Raw genomic sequence first — 17,082 nt, forward strand, 5'->3', positions numbered from 1 at the left:
AGCAGAAGCCTACCTTCTTGAGTTATTTCCTTCCTGACTAAACTGACGAAAAAAGAAGGGTATTCACACTAAAATCCAGTGGAGATGTGAACAGTATAGATGAACAAGCACCAAGTCTCAGTACTTTATCTGTGACTGGACCTCAAGGTTCAAAACTGGGCCCAGTATTTTTAGCGTATTTATCAGTGACTCGCATGAAGGGGCAGATGCCTCCTCGCACGTTCACTGACCACACAAAGCTGTGAGGAGAGGCCACAGCCCCTCAGAAGGGCTCCCTCCAGAAGCCTGCAGAGAGGGGCAGAGAAGAACCACCTGTATTTTACAAAGGCAAACGCAGGGCCCTGCTCCTGGGGAGGAATAACCCCAGCACAGGCTGGGGGCTGACTGCTGGGGAGCAGCTCTGCAGAGAAGGACCTGGGGGTCCTGGCAGACCACAAGCTGTCCATGAGCCAGCCGTGCCAAGAAGGACAATGCCAGGAAGAGCATCGTGAGTGGGTCAAGGGAGGTGATCCTGCCCCTCTATTCAGAGCCAGTGAGGCACAGCTGGAGAGCTGTGCCCAGTTCTGGGCTCTCAGTACCAGACAGACAGGGAGCTCCTGCAGCCGGTCTGGCAGAGGGCAACAGGGATGATGAAACTCTCTTATGAGGACTGGATGAGAGAGCTTGCCCTGTTCAGCCCTGTGAAGGCTGAGAGGGCGCCTCAGTGCCTGGCAGCATCTGAAGGGAGGTGTCAGAGGGTGGACCCAGGCTCTGCTGGGTGGTGCCAAGCAATAGGACAAGAGGCAATGGACAGAAACAATGCACAGGGAGTTCCACCTGAACACGAGGAAGAACTTCTTCACTGTGAGAGTGACTGAGCAGCACAACAGATTGCCCAGAGGGTGTGGAGTCTCTGCCACTGGAGATATTCCAGAACTGTCACAATGCAATCCTCTTCAGAGTGCTCTGGCCTGATCCTGCCTGAGCAGGGAGGTTGCACCAGAAGACCCATTGTGGTTCCTCCCAACCTTACCAATTCTGTGATTGAAACAGAACCATCTTTACCAGTTTCTCCCTCTCATATTTTCTCAGGATTTTTTATTCTTCCAATCTAATTTTTTTCAACTCTTGTTCATCCACTACTTCCCTTTTAATTCCTTCTCTAAGCCTCCTTTGAACTGCTTACCCTTCTGACATAACTTCACTATTTACTTCAAAAGCAGATACCGAGAACATTCTTCCTGCCTTAATAAAGAAATACTGTGGGAATCCAATTTAAAAGTAGAATTTTAAACACTGAGTTAATTCTATACTCTGTGCAAAGCATCTTGTTCCACTGATCAGCCACAGAAAAACTACTACTGTCATAAATAATTACTAGGTTTCTTTCCTAATGACTTTTCAGTATTACCAAATCAGAAATAATAGAGCAAAACAGTAAAAAAGTGTTCAGTGATATACCGCAGATGTAGTTCAAAATTCAGCTGCAAAATAAACTGCAGATCAAAATTTACTACAAATTCACTATGTAAAATCATAGAATGACTGGGGCTGGAGAAGACCTTAAAAATCATGTGGTTCCAAACCCCCTGCCATAGGCAGAGATACCTCCCACTAGACCAGGTCACTTAGAGCTGCAGCCAGCCTGGCCCTGAACACCTCCAGACCTTTGTACTTGTCCTTTCCTTTAAAAAAACAAACAGTTTCACCCAAAGAACCCTGTGAAACTTAACACTCCTTATTACACATTGACCTAGAAGTAGAGGAAAGCAGCAGTCTTTTTGTCACCTAAAGATATAACCTTTCCTGTATCTAATGTCATTGCCACACAACATTCATTATGTCCTTTATGGAAAACCTAATTATTTGTGATTTCATTCTTTCTTCCACATGAAGTGCCATTCATGTCTTTATTAAGCATTCATTTCACTAAGTCTGCATGGAATTAAAATAGCCAAACATTAACCAATAAAGGATAAATCTCTGTAAATAATCAATGGTCTAGGAACTGTCAGAGAAATACTGAAGAAATTCTGACAAACAGCCTAAAATATTGAATAAAACATGACATAATGAGAAAACCAAAACCCATTTCTTTCATACTGAATAAAACTATTATATCTTTTATTACACTGACTATAAAACTGAAACCATCTAATTGCACATGGGAGTTTCAATTTTGTTTTTAACATTACTAGCTTGATTTAAAAAACACTGAAAATTGATATTTCATATCTGGGGGAGCCTTAACACTTTATATCTTACCAAAAACATTTAAAAATCAGTGATTAAAGCATGACAACTTGTAATCAAAAGCACACCATGATTTTATGGTAGAAAAAATTAAAGCAAGTGCTTTTTGCCCAAGAATCTCTTTTTTTAGTTTTTGTTGTTACATATTGTATAAAACCATGCATATTTTTTAAAATGAAAATCAATAAAACTTGTTTAAATGTAATTAATTTAATTAATCTGTAACAGTATTCTGAATTCAGTGCATCTTTAGTGTATAATGGAAAATTAAAGACACTCACCAGTCAACTACTTTTTTCTGAAGAGAATGATTTGGAAAGTAAACTATTTGATACTATTGCCCGCCTCAGAGAAATACTAAATATTTATAACATTCAAAAGATCATTTATCAAAATATATTTGACTAAATTTTGAGTGTTCTTCTTATTATGGTACCACATATACCACAAAATAGTCACAAGAATGATTCATTTCCCAGATACTTTAAAAAACTTTCTAAGAATATGCAAAATTATTACACTTCTATGGGAGCAGAATGCACAATTTACATTTAAAAAAAAAAAAATCACATGGTTAATTGTGAAACCAATATTTGTTTTCATATAATAAAAAAGCATAAATGAAACACTTAACAGATAAACTGAAATACATTAAGTATTTTGCACCAAGTATAGCCACTACCCAGTTACAAAGCAAATTAGTAAACTGAAATGAAAGTAGCAGTACTGGATAAAGTAAAAGTTGAGAATATAATATCTTGTCAGCAGTAGCCTGAAACAGCACTTAAGCAATTAAATGCAGTTTTTCAGAATGCTAGATTTGTTCTGTTTTTTAACTCTGAAGCAACTTCACTCTTCTGTGAATTGAAAATAACCTTGTGCAATCTAGAAAAACTTCTGTAAGGAGAGAAATACAGAAGAGAACAATTACTGCTTACAATTTGACCTTCCCATCCGAATCATCCAACAGAACTAGACTTGAGCCCAAATCACTTAGATAAATATGACCCTGATGTTAATGTCATGGAACACTGGTTAATTCTTGGTATTTCTTAAATTGCAAAAAGAAAGCCTATACTAATATATTTTCAGTTCACAAAGTTCTATTTGGCTTGGTTTTACTGTAATTGTTAAAAATCCAATTTTCAAATTAGGTTTTATAAATATAAGCATGAATCAAATCCCATGAGACATGCCCTGCATTAGTGGCATTAGTCCATCAGACTGGCACACATTTGGCATTAGTCCATTAGGCTGGAAATACTCATTTGCTATCAACCTGCTGCAATTAGAGTACAATCCTGATAATAAAATAAAGTTTCTTTTTTTTTTCTGGTTACATATAAACAATCAAAAACTTTTATGCCTCTCAAGAATACATAGTAGCACAAAATAAATACTTGAATTTCTAGCATTCCACAAACCAGCTCATTCATACAAACAAATGTATCAACTAGTTGCTTCATAGAGACAATCAACAGTAACACAAGAGCAATTCAGAAATAATTTAATGCTCTCTAAACAGATGCTGTTCTCAGTACGCACCTTAAATGGTTGCCACCAACATCAGCGTCATTTGTTTTACTTCCACGTTAAAATCATGATGATATAACATGCACCAATACATCAACAATAATACTTTTTACTAAGCATGTATCTGATTGGAATAGAATTTTGTTGCTCAAGATTACTGCAAACATTTCACATCGAGGATTCCAAACTCAACAATCAACTAAAATGCAAATTAAAATGTTTGTCACCCATGCTGCAAAATAGTTTTCCCCACTTCAATAAAGAACTGGAGAGACTGCACAATACACTTACCATAACATTTGCATAGTCATCTCTGATTTCTGAATCTGTGTATCTTGGAACCAATTCTTTTAATTTTTACAACTCTAATGGATAAACTAGTAATAACTTTTTGCAATAAACAGGTGTAATAGGTAAAAAATTCTTAACAGAAACAAGTAGATTCCCAGAAACTACAGCAGAAAACTGAGTACCAATTAAAATGGGCCACATCATCAATAAATAGACAGCTAGTTCAAAACACTAAATAAAGGTGTTTTTCCAAGAAGTAACTTAGGATTCCTAATATCATAGGGCAACAGCACACCAAATGTAATTCATATAAACTACTTGCAGATGAAACAGCAAACAGTTTCCAGCAGATGAATGTAATTGGATAAGAAATACTACCTTTCATGTCATCTGGTATTAAATACAGCTTTACTAGAAAAGCCTTTTAATATACTGTCCTTAAAGTCAAAAGATAGTGCTTAAATGTGAAGTTTATGTTTGATTATCTAAAATATAATTACCATTGTTTCCACTCAAAAAAGTTAAAGCAATGACAGCTACTGAAAAGGGTCCCTCATATGGAAATACTAACATGAAAGCCTTCAGCAACACCTCTACAGGTGTTGCAGATGTTTTATACCATGTTAGAGAGATGATAAAGACAGATCCTACAAAGCCCAGAAGAAAACTGTACACATCAGAAAACATGTTATACCCCAAAAGATGACCTTACAAATAACTTTGTGCAACTCATACTACTTCACTGTTAACTTGCCATCCTCTTTATCCATCTCTTTTCCTCATAAAACAGAAGTTAATACTAAGCAGAGTACAGAAACTAATGCTGCTGAAGCAACTGAATAAATTGCAACACCAAAGAAAAAAGGATGATGAATAAAAATAACATAAGATAGTCTAAACAAACTAAAAATGGAGCAAGTCAATAGTTAGGAACTTCTAGCAAATTAAGATCAGAAGAAACTGTTTTCAGAACAATGACAAGCAGAATCTGATAGTTTAAAAAAAAAAGCTGTTTAAGATGTTAGGGTGCCATTTCCTGCTATAAACCTTCTATTGGATTAGCTTTAGTGGCAGAGACTATTGAAAGATAAAGGATCCAACTACAAGCAAAGCCTCAAACCCCTTTACTACAGCAGGAATACAGAGATTTTTAGTTATATTTTTCAAGTGTTCTTATCAGCATTTTGCAAAATACAGTAATATTTTTTAAAAAAATATTTCTTTCAATGAGGTTAAATTGCATACTGTGCTACTTTGAGATAATTTAAATCAACTGAAAAAAAAAAATGAAAAAATCTGCAAAGTGCTCTTGAATAAATGCTTTCAAATTCACCACCTTCCTTAAAAAACAAAAACCACTTTACACCACATGAAACATTATTTAACATTGATTAAGAAAGGATAGGAAGAACTAACATTATGAAAAGCTATGCTATCTTCATAACAGAGTAACCGGGGTAATAGTGCTGAAAGGATAACAGGCAACAACCAGACAACTTTTAGATTAACTAGGGAGATATGGGAGCATGATCCTCTTCCCACAAATGAACACAAGTCAGCACAAAATTAAACCTCTTTTCCAGTGACACAATGAAGAAAAGCAGTCAGGAAAGCCACAAGTTCCAGGTTTGACTTACAGTCTGATTATGCCTGCATGATTAAAAGTTAAAATGCTAAGTACAAAGTACTACAAATAGTCTTTTAAGATCCTAAGAAGCTAGCAGCAGTATTCCCACCTAATGTGTGCGTAAAGGTCTGCAGAAGCTCTCCTTTCAGAATTAAAACTCAAGGTAAAAACTTGAGGTTGGAGCACTGATATTCCATGGTACCTCTTTATCGTAGAAAGCATAAATCCTGGCCATTCAGCACAACCACCTTAAGACAACTACATGTTTTCTCAAAAATTGCAAGGGATTTTATACAAACGATGTCAAAATGTATTCATTACACAGCCCACAATTACAGCCTTGAAGTATAAAGCAGACAGAACATGGAAAAACATTTTATCTAAGAATCACTGCTTAAATACCACTAGCATCTCATCTTTAAGACCATTTTAACTCTTTTAAGAAAATTATTTCAGTTCAACTATTGAACTTCCAGTGAAACTGAATGACAACCATGCAGAACAAAAATAATTTGGAGTCACTGGGTGCTAAGACATCCAAGCAGGAAGAGTAGGTAGCACACTCTGCCTAATACAAGGTTTGTTTGCACCTAGTACAGTTTTAATATGCAGAGCCAATCCCCGTTTTACAAAACTCTGACTCCAATCCACTAAGTGGATGTTTCTTCCAGTAAAAACGTCTTCTTGTACTCAACTACTCCTACCTCACTGCTTCTGTCTCAGGAATGCAGAACATAAAGCTGGAACTTGGGGAAATCTACTCGGATCTCTCAAGTGCTGGACTAGAGCAGCAACAACTGCAATGCTGCTCCTGGAAAGATGCTAATTATTCTCCCTAGCACTAATACCAAAGTGAACATGCTTCTTGAAAAGCCATTTTGGAAAGAAGTTACCCTTGTTATTAGAGAGGTCTTAAAATTAACAGGGTCTCAAACTTGGCGAGGTAAGTTAAAAGGTCTAATTTATGTGATTGCAAAACTTCAGAAATAACACAAAAGACCTCACAGCTTTTACAAAACAAAGACGTAATCAAGATAAACCAAAACAAATAACCCACAACCCCTGTTTCCTCAGTCTCAACCTAAACACTTAATCAGACCACCACACCTCTTGCTGCAGGAGTAAATATTTGAGTATCATGCAGAGCCAGGATACTTCACAAAACTGCTCAGCCTGCCTCACATGGTGACATTTCTATTTAAGTTTGATAGAGCTGTACAGTCCACATTCCCCTCACATTACTACAATGTAGAAAAATCCCAAACATTTGGATTTTCCTGATAAGTTACTATTTATTTTCAAGAAATTAATTTTTCCTCTTTAAACCTGCCATCTTCTTAGACATGAAATCTAACCAGATATTCCAGTCTGGCTTTTACCATTTTATTACAACATGCTGAAGAACTCTTCAAGACAAGTTCATCCTTTTCTCGTCCTCCTCCAAACAAATTTGTGACACTTTGACCATATTGCACAGATCTCAAATGTCATCATCTGTTGTTTAGCCAATTTCCCAGATAATAAAAATCACAGTTACTGAGATAAAACTTTTAATTCAATGAATTATAAATACTCTCAAAATAAAATTTTCTTCATTCATAATCCAAGTACATATCCTTGTTCTTCTAACTCACAGTTCATAGCCATCAAAACTCATAAGGTTGAAATAAGAGCCATTAAAGAAAATAACATTAGTAATTGTTGTTGATTTAAATAATGCTGTGCATCAACTACAAGGTACAGGTAGAGCTAGGTTGCAAATATTCCTTCTCAAAAACAAAAAACAGCTTTGAAAATTTCCTGGTAATACAGTATTTAGTCTCAAGCAGATTAATGAGTTTCACTGATCCTATGAGATATTTGCTCATAAAATGAACAAATATTGGTAAAATTAAGTATATAAATCTGCACTATCAGGGTATAAATAAAGTAGATATTAGGGGCATAAGGGAATCCATATTTGACTCTACAGAACAAAATTGTTTTATCAGTCATCCTTAGTGAACCTCCAAGCAGTTTTCCATTTACTAATCACAAATTTGAACTTGTTTTCAGGGAAAAGCTAAGAAAAAACTTTTCATTTAAAAGCATATAATGTGCATCATATCTTTGCAGCTACTGGATTTTCCTGGTTTATACCTTTTACACTAAGGTCTCAAACTTTAACCTTTTTTTCACCAGATTACTTGATTTCTTTCCTGAATGTCCCATCTATGTCCATCCTAAAACTTGTTAACTATTTCTCCTTTTTTTTAAAAAAAAAGTCTCTTTCTAACCATCCCAATATCTGCAATCTTTAGGCCTTCTCCATACATCTCTTTTCTCAACCACACCACATCAATAATCTATTGAGATTTTTCTTTCACTCACATGTTGTTTACCCAGCGTTGTATCTTCCTTCTCTATCACATCAAACATTAGCTTCTTAACCTCACTTTCAAGGCCACTGTTGGCTGATTCCAGCTTATTACCTCATCATACCAAAGGATTGCTGTTTGCTTCACTTGAGACACCAACACTCCCTTGTACTTTTCAACAAGTATTTCCTGCATTCTCTTAGGTTGTTTGGGTGCTCATCCCCTGCAAACATGACAAACGTCCACCCAACCCTTTGCTTGCAAGGCTTACCAAAAGAAACAGCTAAGAGGCTGCAGCTGAGATCACAAACCACTGTGCTAAAATTGAGGTTTGCACAACTCTCATTTGGCACCACCACTACATGGCCCAGCCCCTGCTGGAACTCAAAAGTTAAATGGATTTGGGATGCTCTTCCTACTGAGTTTGTGTAGATTGCAGCAACAAGGACAAGTTTGCAACAAGTCTGTGTAGAATGCAACACAAGGACTCTGTGTGACTAATGGTACTAGGTCATACATAAATACCAACATAAAATACACTCCTACAACTGATTATAAATGTCAAATATCCTAAATATTCCTCTAATTGTGACTGACATCATATAAATGCAGGAAAAAAATACAGGACAATTTAATGCCATAACAGATAGCTGAAAGAGGACACTTTATCCATTTATTTTAATGATTAAAAAGTGTCAGGTATTACAAATATTACGATTTCCTCTTCCAGAGTATTCCCCTGCTGTAGAGACAGCCAACTGCACTGGAGCACAGGTGTTGTCTGGGGTTCACACACATCAATTATAATCCCACTCACTGCCAAGAGAACCCATGCCACCTAGACCAAATGCTTATTTGAAGATATTATTAGAAACGGAAACATTACTGACCTCCTCTGAAAGAAATGAGGCATCTGGGGTAAAGACAGAGTGTACAAGAAGCATACCCATATTCAAAGAAAACTACCAACCAGAATATACCAAGTGAGGTTCTCACAGCCACTGGAATTGGGCATCCAGCATGAGAAAGAATCCAGTAATCAAATGCTCTCTTTACAATGGATTTAAAATGCAGACGGAGATCCGAAAGGCACACCCATCTCCATCACCTGCATTCACATCTGGTTACCTCAAGCATGCCAAAAGTCAAGGCTGTCTCTCAACTCTCCAGTGCAACTGCTGTCATATTTCACAAGTTCTTTAATACTTAAATAACTCCAAACTTAAATCTAGTGGATGTCATTTCATCGCACAATGCTGAAAAGTATCTTTCCCTTAACATGGAACTACAAAAAAGCATGTTGTACTATTTCTTGTGCACCAGCCAAGGAGAAAGGATTTGCATGGTACTTGCCTCTGAAACATTTGTGAGTATCCAAATTACAGCAACTGTACCAGCTACCAAGTAGTAAATTAACTCTATCCCCTCCAAAACCAGGATAAAAGTGAAGCGGTTACTTTCAACATTTTAAAGCACCATATTACAGTGCCCTTACACAATAAAGAATGTTAAAGTGTTCTACAAATATTGCTGCAATATTAATTTGATTAAAACAAAGTGTATTCCAATTTTACTACCCAACTAACAGGGACAAAAAATAAACTTAATTTGCCCAAGATGACATAAGAGTTCCACATTAAAGCCCAAGAAAAATTCAGGTCCTGCAAGATTAGCTTTTTAGCTCACAGTATGACTGGCACTTCTTCACAAGACGTAAATAGTAATGCAACTACAGGAAAATGTACAAAGCACAATGCCAGAAAGCAGTTTCATCAGTCTAATGCCCTGTTCATTGTAAGTGACAAAGCAGAAGCAGAGTTCTGACAAAAAAAAAAAAAAAAAAAAATCAAAGAAAAGAGATTCATGGGTCTTACGTGTAACTATTTCAAATTTACATACAGTAGAAATTTTCAGAAAATTTGGTACACCTAAAATTAAGCCCTCTCCTGTTCTAGCCACCTAGCAGGAAATGTAATACTTCTGCCATTCTCCTCTTAGGACTAGAACTTGTAGCTGAAAAAAACCCCAGCAACACAGAAATTTATTGCAGATAATTCCATAAACAAGGTCAGTGTAGAGGGTCTGCATTTTAATGAAAACCAGAAGGCTTTTATTAGTATAATACTTTTTTTCCCCTTCTTTTCCCATCCAGCTGAAGCACTGACACACATCTGAAGACAAACCTCTAAACCTTCTGCCAAGAGAGCACTGGGACTGGGGTACGTAAACTCACAAGGGGCAAAATGAAACAATCTGACTGGAATTTCAGCTTTCACTGAACAGTTTGTTCACCACTACAAGGAAAAAGCTGAACATATCTGGACTTCAGGGAATTCATTTCTCTACCAAAAAGAATTCAAGTCCTTTAAAAAGTATGCACATGTGTTGCATGAACAATGAAAACTTAATCTGCATTGTGTGAAATAACTTCCCCTCCACAAAAAAAAATAAAACACTCTCTTACTCAATTACTGGCTTTACCAAAAACACTACAAAGTGCTCTGCAAATATAAGAACTGAGTTATTTAAAGATACTGTACGAACAAATGAGGGTCTCACCCAGATCAATCCAGTATAAGAAATGATTTAAATACAACACTATCTAATTTCTAGATATTAGACTTATTTCAGTAGGCCTACAGTATCAGTGACTATTCTACACAAGCAATAACAATAAACCTTCTTGTCTTCCAGTACCTACCTGCAAACATCTGAAAGCACAAATCATACCTACTTGGGCAACCCTCAGCTCATGAGCACATTGCTAATACTTTTCTCTTGCTGTGCTTTCCTCCATCCCAAATTCTGAGGGATTTGTCATTCCAGAGGATCATTATTTTGACAGATATACACTTTAAAGAAATCCTCAGCTTGGTTGAGATAAAAGATCCTGCAATATCCAACAACCTTTTTATTATTTTCAATCAGGAAATCAAATGACAGCTGTAGCATTTAGAATCTTGATACAGGCAACTCTTAGATTTTGTACTATGAACATGGATACTGCATACATTTTTTATAAGGCAGCAATACTTTTCCAGTCTTCAGAATTTCCAGATGAGTAAAGTCCCATGGATGTTTGTAGGAACTTCATTGAAAAGCATATGCACTTCCAAGTATGCAAACAAGTGAGGCCATAAATAAAAACAGATGCCTTTTTAATAGATTTCAGATGATAAAAGTTTTCAAAACTCAAAAAAAAAAAAACAAAAAAACCACCTTCTAAACAGATAGTCAAAGACACACGTATGCATTCTTAAATTAAATTATGTTCAACATCAAACCCGAACTGATAAAGTCTCATGACAATGACACACCCCTTCCTGGAAAAACCAGTGAAAAGGTCAGATGTTTATGAACCAGACAATTGCTGGAAAAATACGGATAAACATTTCCAACTACAACTCAGTACAATTGTTTTCACACCGAAGCCTAAAGAAACTCCACTTTCAATGACCAGGTATTTGAACCTTACATAACTTTCTAGCTGGAAATCTCAAGAGGCCTTCACAAGGATGAGGTAAGCTGCACAACAGCGCTCGTGCAAGACTGGAACCCCACAGCCACGAGGCATTTTATCCAGCGTGTCACCCAAGACAGGGGAAATGTGCAACCATGCCATGCAGCTGGAAAACTCTGTAATCTTATACTTTAGCCACAACACACGTTCCTTGCACACATTTGCAGACCACAACAGCGAGAGTACTGATTGAAGAGAGAACCTATACAGAATACTGTTTGCAATCTTTGGTTTAAGATGATGGAGAAATCTGGGGACAAAAATAAATAAATAAATCCACATTCCATCTCTCAAACATCCCCGTTAAGCAGTGTTGTCTTTAACAGAATATATGTTAGCACACTGGAAAGTAAGTTTACAAACTATTAAGATTCAAAAGCACATAAGAACTTCCATATGGGACATGGTTTAATATTTAGAATTATTTACAGTGGTTTTTTATCTGTATTAACAATGCTAGTAACTACATAACCACATTCACATTAACAATCAAGAAAGTTTCTCAGTTTTGAGAGAAAAATATATTTTTTTGCTCGTAAAATCTTTTATTTACCTAAAAATTACATTTTCTAATCTAGTGAACAAAAATACAATAAATTACTATGACAGAAGTATGCTACATAATAGCTACTTTTCGAAGTTAACTCCATATTTACATTCTGTGGATGTTTTCCCTATATAATTACACTTGACAACTTTTAAGATTAGACAACATCACCACATGATTTATCTTCTACAAAAAAAGACTAAGATTTTAAAGCAAGAAGGAAATGTCTGAAAGCGAGACTGAAAATTTTAACAGCTAAATTTTAACAACAAAAGAAAAGTTTTAACAGCTTTTGGAAGATTATTGATGCAACCTAGTTATTTAATATTTTTAAAAGTAGAACTCGGGTTTAGGCACAGAATGAATTTTATTTAAGGAAAGATTAGAAAGAGCACATCACAAAATATACTTTGATCTTCCTTTGGTCCAACACAACTAATTTCTAAAATACTACTCTCCAGTGCCAGTGGTTTCTTAATTATAAAAGATGGTGTGCTTCTGGCCCCAAGGAGCTCACAACAATAGTATCATTAAATCTTCTACAGCCATTTCTTTTTAATCAAGAAATCTCTGCACAAAAAGCCCTCAGCAAAATTTGTGTTTTAAATATTTATCAAGAGGTGAGAAACAGATGGCTAGACTGGTTCTACAGACTGAAAATGTTCTGACATGGTATTCAAACTCTTTTTCTGCCAACTGCTATAAAGGGGTTCACAGGGGTTGGAACAAAAGAACGTGAATCCAAAGTCAAAAAACATCCTTCCTGGTTATTTTTTTTTTAAAGAGACAGCACAAAGTCTTTAATTAATTTCCAAAGAAGCCACTTCAGAGTGCCCATCACACTGTCTCCTCTCATTACACCAAGAACTTCATTATCAGCTACACTCCAGTCTCCAAAGGTTAGTAAGCCTTTAGCATCAAAGCAAATGCACTACATATTCGATTTAACAGCACAATAACCCAAGATGACAATAACCAGACATATTTTTAAATATTCTAAGTTCGTGCTATTTGTACACTTTACGCCCACCAGTAAAAGAACTCCAGATGTACAGAAACATATACACTGAACAGATGCTCATACTGAGAAGATTCTTAAACATATCATAATCTATCATTTTTATTTCCAAATATTTAAAGTTACTAAAACCCACCCCAATTTTTGTCCCATCTATCTATTCTTGCTTTGAATACTGCAGCACAGTTTGATAGAAGTCAGGGCACTTTATAACGCAAAAATGCAAGTCTAACTACAAATTCAATGTACAAACCCTCCTACTGTTCATGAGGTGAACATAAGTGCAGTATTTGAAAAAGCATGACAAACTCCAAAAAGTTAATTCTGAAAAGTATCTGAATCTAAATAAACAGCAGCAATTTTCTATTACTAATGAAGCGCAGCAATGCTACTTTGCATTTATGTGCCACCTTTCTTCAGATAATTACTGCTTTACAAATGTTACCTACGAAGAAATTAGAGATAGGAAAATTTGGCACCCAACAGCCAAATTCTCAGAAAATATATTTCAATTGAATTAGACAAGACTTGCCAGTTCTCACTACTCCATTCTAACCCCTAAGAGGATATTATGCAAAGCAGTTTACCAAAGTATTTTGGGTCCTGTGTGGTCATACCATAAGAAATGTACTACAGAACAACCACAAACACACAGTGATGAGAATAAAACTATTTGTTGAATACTACTTTCAAAGCATAATCAAAATTTTCTATTGTAATAAGAAAGCAGAAAAGGGGACCATATTTCCCACAGCACAGAAAATGTTATGGAATGAAACAGTTCTAATCACAGGATGGCTTATATGATTTATATTTATTTTGGTATTAGTCGTTTACATTATTTCATGTAATGCTATCAAAAGAAACAACACAGAGCATTTCAGCTCTTTCAGCTGAGACACACTGAAAAGCACCAAATGCTTTAGTCTAATCAAGACAGACACAATGCACACTCACAATGCACATTTTTGTACAATGCACATTCACTTCAGAGAATAGTGGTGTACTTATTAAAAAAAAAATCTTGCTTGAAAAACAAAGAAACCACTACCAAATTTAAAGAATTAGAAAATACTGGCCAATCAAAGAAAATCTTTCCTTTGTCCTGTCCCTGTTGTAACCATTTAATTAGAATATGCATCATTTCAATAACAGAATTGCTATATTTAATAATTACCACATAAATACCAGACATGAGCTGCTTTCCTTATCCCCTATTTTTTCTTCTTTTTCTCCTTATTTGTCTCTATATCCCTCCATGCTCAGCTTTTTATTTTATCCAAAATAGCATGTAGTATAAAACTCCAGAACAATTAAAAAAATACCTCAGAACTGTGAATCAGCATAAAATACCAAAAAACAGCATGAAGAGATGTAACTTAAGGCAGAGTTGAGGAGATATTAAAAAAGCCTGATACAGAATCTTCAGATTTGCTTCAATGAATTAGCAAAGCTGACATACATAAGAGCAAATGTTTTGAAAAACTATGATCTAGATACCAGTCTTAACCCTGAAAAATTCCACTTTATTAAGTGCAAGCTCTGATGAAGGAGAGCTTTAGGCCTAAGGAGATGTCCAGAAAACCTGAGCAGAAGAGTTCTCTGATTTCTCGTGCCCCTGCTGCCATCAGCAAACACAGATCAGCTCAGGCTGCCTCCTGGAGCTCCACTAATGCTAACAACAGGGAATGATGAAACACATCACACCAAATCACACACGTGTCTATGAGTTTTTTATCTTGTTCAGAGCCCTGTCTTTGAAGACCCACAATACTGTTTTTCCCTGTGTTTTTAACCTAGATTTAACATAATTCTTGATTTTGTGCCAGGTCTTCAAAAAGTAATCTTTACTTGCCCAGCACAAGTTGTTCAAACAATTAAAGTTTAATACTTTTTACAGTAAGCGAAGTACTGAATATTCTTCCAACTAAAAAAGCAGTTTGACTTATAAACATAGTAGATTTTTTTTAAGTAGATTAGATTCAATTAAAAAAAAATGAAAATGTACCCTGTAATGTAAAAATTTGCATTGTTAAAGTGTAGCTATATAGTTACAAACAGATCATTTTATGCATGAAGTTACCTCAGTATAGAGCTGCAGGTCATCCCCAGATATCAAGCAAAAAATACATTAAATTTTGCTAAAATAAAAGTATTGCAATAAAACTTTAAGCTTAAAATTCTGGCGTTATTTCTGCCAGCTAATGCATAAGAATTAGTGACTTAGGAAAAAAGGAATACAATAAGTGAAAATAATTTCAGCTAGTTTCACAACACTGTGAGTTAAATATCTATCACTAAAAGGAAGTCTGAGGTCAAATTCCATGTTTTTGAATATGTTTCTTAAACACGCTACAAAGACAAGTACTTTCATACAAAACTGAACACAAGACAGAGCATAAAACCTCCAACTATTGTTTAAAAGTTGGACAAAAAAACCTATACTATTAAGAGGCTACAAAAATAAGCAGATATGAGTAAGCTAGAACTGTTTTCTAAAGCAATACATATCTGAGTGCTTACAGTCAGTGCTCACCCAAACACCAAGCCCACTCTCCTCAAGTGATACTCACTTCTCGCCTGAAGCACATACAGGCATGAGCTACACACACACTAGTGTAGCCAATATAAATCACAGCTGTTACTTACTCCTTACTGCCAGTGTTACGACAGCTTTAGATTTCAGGCCTGCTACAGCAGTACCATCAGTCCTTAAAAAATATATTTTGTCCGAATTCTCATCGTGCCTACAAATTCTAGTAAAGTACAAGCTACTATGCAAAACACTAAAGCAACCCCTAAATACCTTTAAATCAGGCTTCTCCACGTAGTATACGTGATGCTATTACATCTTCATTTTGCATAATCAGACACAACTTAATTCAGGTGGCTGGAGGAGCTCCGCTGGCGCTCCCAGCCCCCGCCCCACCCAGCCACTCCGCCCGCAGCGCCGCTGCTGCCCCGGCTCGGTGCGAGATCTTCGCTCCTCTAGAGACTAATAGCCCCGCACTACTAAACAACCTATTATGCTGGGTCCAGACTAAGAGTTTCTGGACCAGGCTTCAAGCTGTCACGTTTAGCTTTCGGTAATTTTTCTTTTTTCGTAGCACAAAAGTCTCTCCTTCACAGTCTTTAAAAGCAAATAAATGGAGGGCAGGCGGCATTTAAAGCGGGGACGTTAAACCCTCCTTGGTGCTATTCTTTTTTATATCTAAGCCTTCTCATGATCAGTGTTAGCTCCAGCCAGAGCGGCAACAGTAGGAAACCTGACAGAGGAGATGCAACACCCCAGCCGTGCGAGCAGACACCGCTGCGCTCCGCTCCGGCGCTCCCCCGGGAGAAGCCCCTTCTCTGCCCTCCTCGGCACAGCCAGAGGGCCTTCGGAGGGAAGAGGGCAGCTTTAAGAAAAGACCTAACGCGAGACAGACACTGCCTGTCTCGCTGCTGCCAATTCTTCCTATTTAAAACAAATACAATCCAGTGTTAGCCAACCTTCTGCGGTAGTTTCAGAGACAAAGCTATATAGTAGCTGCTTCTAATTAGGGCCGGCAGCTGAAAACGTTTTGCTCATCTGAGCAGCCCGGCGGTTTTCGGGGGAGCAGCAGCTCTGCCGCCGCCCCGAGGCTGCCCGGTACGGGCCGCTGCCCGAGCCGCGCCGGGACCCCGCCCCGGGCCGTGCCGGGAGCACCGTGAGGGCCCCGCCGGCGGGCCCCGAGCGGGGCGCTCCTCCGGCCGCACACAAAGCGCCCGTCCCGCCGTGACCGCGCCGGGCGGGCGGAGGGCGAGGGGCCGGCCCGGGGAGCGCCATGGCCGCGCAGGCGGCGCGCGCGCACCGCACCCCGGACGCGGCGCTCCCGCCCCGCCCCCGCCCCCGGCCCGGCACCCGCCGCCCCCGGCCCAGCGCCGGACCCCGCCCCGCCCGAGCCCCCTCCCCTGCCCGCCGCCCCAGCGCCGAAC

The 17,082-nt window shown here is 37.6% G+C and overlaps 1 protein-coding gene across 3 annotated transcripts in view; it reads right to left on the bottom strand.

Moving 5' to 3' along the window:
* Positions 1-17,082, bottom strand: part of FNBP1L (formin binding protein 1 like) — a 58,125-nt gene that overhangs the window by 40,618 nt on the left and 425 nt on the right. The gene's annotated exons all lie outside the window — the stretch shown is intronic.

This window comes from Parus major, chromosome 8 (genome assembly GCF_001522545.3).
Source record: "Parus major isolate Abel chromosome 8, Parus_major1.1, whole genome shotgun sequence".
In the NCBI taxonomy this organism is placed as follows: domain Eukaryota; kingdom Metazoa; phylum Chordata; class Aves; order Passeriformes; family Paridae; genus Parus; species Parus major.